Source organism: Leptonychotes weddellii, unplaced genomic scaffold (genome assembly GCF_054177405.1).
Source record: "Leptonychotes weddellii isolate Sample4059 unplaced genomic scaffold, ASM5417740v2 HiC_scaffold_10609, whole genome shotgun sequence".
Lineage (NCBI taxonomy): Eukaryota > Metazoa > Chordata > Mammalia > Carnivora > Phocidae > Leptonychotes > Leptonychotes weddellii.
This window is the reverse complement of record NW_027683017.1, coordinates 2,436-7,324: the sequence shown is the minus strand read 5'-3', so window position 1 is coordinate 7,324 and position 4,889 is coordinate 2,436. Positions and strand designations below refer to the sequence as shown.

General features: G+C 48.0%; 1 pseudogene; it reads left to right on the top strand.

Moving 5' to 3' along the window:
* Window positions 1-1,681: 1,681 nt before the first annotated feature.
* Window positions 1,682-4,573, top strand: LOC145718074 (group XIIA secretory phospholipase A2 pseudogene; annotated as a pseudogene).
* Window positions 4,574-4,889: the final 316 nt, after the last annotated feature.

Here is a 4,889-nt window from a genome sequence, read left to right as displayed (position 1 = left end):
ACTGACCTCCTCCTGCCCAGGGAGGGGGAGGAGAGGGAGGGTTGGAGAGGCCTGATGTCACACAGCCCTACATAAGGGCCTCCTTTAGGTTCCTGTGGGCGGTTTGGAAGCAGCTGAGGAATGAGTTAGGTCCCGGTTGTGGGATTTTTTTTAAGTCAGAGAGAGACACAGCTGTTGAGCAAAATGCAGACTCCACAGAAAACCCAAAGCCTCAGACCCTTCAAGCAGAGGAACAGCTTAGGTGATGTTCTCAGAGTAGCTGTCTGGGTTCTGGCCCTTGAGACAGGGAGCAAAGAAGATACAGACTTCTATTACATGCTGATGTATTAATTTGATCTTCGATGTTCATAGCAGTCAGAAAAGAGGGAGTTGCTAGAATCTAGAAGTTCCCCAACAAGATCCCGGTAAGGCTCCATTGTGCTTCCTGAGAGCACCTGCAATATCCTGTTCTGTGAAAAACCAAAACCCACCCAATGACCTCCTCGTCTCTGTTCCAAGTTCCTAAGACACCAAGAACAGAGCACGTTCTTTGGCACCTTCTCCAAAAGAGAGTCACACTGAGACTCTTGACAGGTGGTAAAGGAGCGCTACCCCGAGGACAGGTTCCTGCCCCCGCTGGACAACACCAAGTTCCTGGTCCCACAGGAGCTGACCGTGACCCGGTTCCTCAGCGTCATCTGGGAGGTGACACAGTGTACAAGGGGGTGTGTGCTGTGTGTGCCCAGGATTTTTATAGATTTTTTTTTTAAGATTTTTATTTATTTATTTGACAGAGAGAGAGAGAGAGACAGCGAGAGAGGGAACACAAGCAGGGGGAGTGGGAGAGGGAGAAGCAGGCCTCCCGCAGAGCAGGGAGCCCGTTGCAGGGCTCGATCCCAGGACCCTGGGATCATGACCTGAGCCAAAGGCAGATGCTTAACGACTGAGCCACCCAGGCGCCCCGTGCCCAGGATTTTTAGAACAAAAGGATCTAGCAGAGGGAGATGGGGAAGAATTTCTGCTTGAGCTTTTCCCTTAAATTGTGCCTTTAAAAAGAATGATCTCCTGAATGACAGATTTTAAAAAGGTGGCAAGTACCTTGCTATCAACTCTAAAGAAATTGAGACCTCTCAGTTTGACATAACAGGTGTTTTCTCTTTTACTTTTTAACATTTTGCTGGGACTGTGTTTTAATTTCTGGCTTCAAATTTCTCTAAGAATTTTCCAAAGGAGACTTTGGAAATGAATCCAGATAACCCTCTGGTTTCGGGTGTTTTAAAAGCCCAATGATAGCATTTTGCCTCTGAGGAATTTTTGGTAGGGAAATGCTCTGTCCACCTGCAGGAATCACTGAGCAGAGGAACCTGACCTTCCGCACATCCAGCTTCCTCCCATTCAGAACAAGGACAGGTGAAGTCAGACAAATGTTGCTGACTTTAAAAATAAAGCTTAGGGGATTGAAGTTGTTACCTGCCAGCTGGCCTCAGTAAAAAAAATAAATAAAATAATGTGAAACTAAAAATAGTTGACTGGGGGCTCAGTAAATATGGCTGGTGTGTGAGTCTCCCAAACTGGAAACAACCTCTCAAAGGTTTTGGCTGATGCAGAGTTCATTTATTATGATTTTTTTTTTTAATGAGCTCTTTTAGAACACTCCGCATTCTCCTCTGACCTGTGAAGGGTTAGGTTAATCCAGTGGAAAGTGGGGGCAACCAAAGGAAAACCAAAGTCAGCCTTAGATCCCAACTCCTGTCAGACTCCAGATGCTGGGGGCGACAGTGGCTTTACTGGAAAGTGAGTTTTGACACCATTTCCTCTTTTGTCCACATAGGTGTGCCTCCAATTTTCAGGCACTCCCCATTCGCCACCCCAAATTTTGAATCTCTACATTAATGCATTTAAACACACTGATATGAAGCACCCATTATGCATCAGGCACTGTGCTGGGCTCTGCGCAAAGAACAATGAACAAAACAGATGAAAATCCCTGCCCTAAACATCTTCCAAACCACAGAGTTCACTCTTGGGGACTCCTCGACCTTCACAAAATGAGAGTCTGGTAGAAGAAAGGAGATGAGGTGCAGTTTTGAGGCACAAGATTGCAACAGCCCCTCCCCCAGCTCTACCCTTTCCTAGCGGACAGCGTAGCCATTTGCTCCCCCAAGGGAGAGCAGTGAATGGTCAGGGTTTGGTCTTCGGATTATCTACCTTTCGGTGACCAGATTCAGAAACTCTCTCCCTTCCCACCCACCATGTAAACTTGGCCCCTCATCACTGTACCCCAGGAGTGGCCTGGCTGTGCCCCTAGTGTTTGGGCGAGGGTGACTAGACATGGCTAACCATTACCAACAGACTCAACCTGCTCTGAACTCCAACCAAGTGTGGCTGCTTCTCTGCAGCATTAACTGGCCCGAAGAATTTCAGACTTTCAAGCAGTAATGCCTTTCCAAATGCTCCCCCAGAGCTGCTTCCATGACTTGTCAGAACACATAGGAATTTCTTCACTTGAAATTCATAGCAAACGAGGCGTGGGCATGGAGCCGGTTGGGGACACCTAGCCTGGGGCTGGCGCTGCTGCCTAGGGCACCCCGTGGGCTCCGTGGGGACACAGCCCGGTGCTGCGTGGATGGCCCTGCTCCCGCGGCCCGCGTTGGCCCTTGTCCTCCTCCTCTTCCTGCCCACCGCTCTCAGGTGCCAGGAGCAGGCCCAGACCACCGACTGGTGGGCCACCCTGAAGACCATCCAGAATGGCGTTCACAAGATAGACACGTACCTGAATGCCGCCTTGGACCTCCTGGGAGGCGAGGATGGGCTCTGCCCGTAAAAGTACAATGACGGATCTAAGCCCTTCCCGTGTTATGGTTATAAACTCTCGCCGCCGAATGGATGTGGCTCTCCACTGTTTGGTGTTCACCTTAATATTGGCATCCCTTCCCTGACAAGGTGCTGCAACCAACAGGACAGGAGCTATGAGACCTGTGGCAAAAGCAAGAGCGACTGCGATGAGGAATTCCAGTACTGCCTCTCTAAGATCTGCCGGAATGTGCAGAAGACACGAGGGCTAGCTCAGCGTGTTCAGGCCTGTGAAACCACAGTGGAGCTCTTGTTTGACAGTGTTATACATTTAGGCTGCAAACCGTATCTGGACAGCCAAAGAGATGCATGTAGGTGTCGCTATGAAGAAAAAAGTGATCTTTAAAGACGATGCTGACAGTTGGTGACAACAGATAAGGACAGAAGAATATAGCCTTTGACAAAGAACTACTGTTTTTACAGCATAAAGCTGCCTTATTTTTGTGAAAGGATTATTTTAAGACTTTATTTTGACATTAAAACTTCAAACTTAAGAAAAAAGTGGGGGAGGTGATCTTCCTGGACATTGCTACCTTAGCGTAATGAATTGTCTTGACCAATCTCAGAAAGAGGTGCATGTTAAGGGGAGAGTATTTTAAAAGGAGTCTGTAACTCAGTTTTCACAACTGTATTCACCAAAACAATGAAGTCAAATGTAAAATTGATTACAAGGTATGTTGAACATTATCTTATTTGGAAATATGGGAAAATCTTCACTTAGAAGTATATGTTTACTATAAAAATTTAAATATACATTTATTCCTGGAAAAAAAAATAAATTCATAGCAAACAGGGGGGCAGAGCAAGATGGCGGAGGAGTAGGAGACCTGAATTTCGTCTGGCCTCAGGAATTCAGCTAGGTGGGGATCAAACCATTCTGAACACCTACAAACTCAACAGGAGATCAAAGAAAAGAATAGCAGCAACTCTCTGAACAGAAAAGCGACCACTTTCTGGAAGGTAGGACATGTGGAGAAGTGAATATAAGGTGATATTCGGGAGGATAAACGGTGGGGGAGGGGGCCTCTGTCGGCCACTTCTGGCAAGTGATAGAGCAGTGGAGCACAAAATCGGAACTTTTAAAAGTCGGCTCCACTGAGAGACATTGCTCCAATGGCTAAGCAGGGGGTGGAACCCTCACGGGACAGTGTGGTCTCAGGACCCTCAGGGTCACAGGAAGACTGGGGGTGCCTGAGTGCAGCAGAGCTCCCAGGTATCGGAGCGGGGAAGCCAGCTGCAGAGACGGAGCTGAGGCGCGGGTTCTCAGCTCGGGGTTGCCATAAACCGTGATCCCTGGCACATTCGGGCCACTGCTCCTCCAGCAGGGACCCAACAAGCGGCAGATCCAGGGAGACTCCCCTTCCTCCCCCTGGAGGAGCGGCGTGGGAGTGCACCATAGGGATCTGCTGGGTTTGGAGACTCCACACTGAGTCGTGTGCCAGAGATAGAAACACTCGGTCGCAGGCCGGGTGAGCACGGAGTGCGGCCAGAGACCAGGGAAACAGGAGTGACTGACTGCTTTTCTCTGGGGGCTCACTGAGGAGCAGGGCCCTGAGTTCTTGGCTCCTCCGGGGCAGAGATTGGGAGGCCACCATTTTCACTCACAGCCTCCAAAGCTGTAGGGTAAGCTTGCAGGGAACAAAAGCTACGAGAGCAAACCTGAGCAGATTACTTAGCCCGGACCGGCAAGGGCGGGGCAATTCTGCCTATGGCAAAGACATTTGGGAACCACGGCAACAGGCCCCTCCCCCAGAAGATCAGTAAGAACAGCCAGCCAAGACCAAGTTTACCCATCAATGAGAATGGCAGAACTCCAGCGCTGAGGGAATAATGCACACAGAATCCATGGCTTTTTTACCATGATTCTTTAGTCTTTCAAAGTTAATTTTTTTTTAACTGTCTTTTCTCTTTTCTTTTTTGAATTTTTCTTTTTCCATTTTTCAACCAACATCTTATCAATCCCTTTTTTAAAAATCTTTTTTATTTTTCATTTATAGAGTCATATTCTATCCCTTCATAGTAGTTAACCTTATTTTTAGTATATATATATCAGTTAT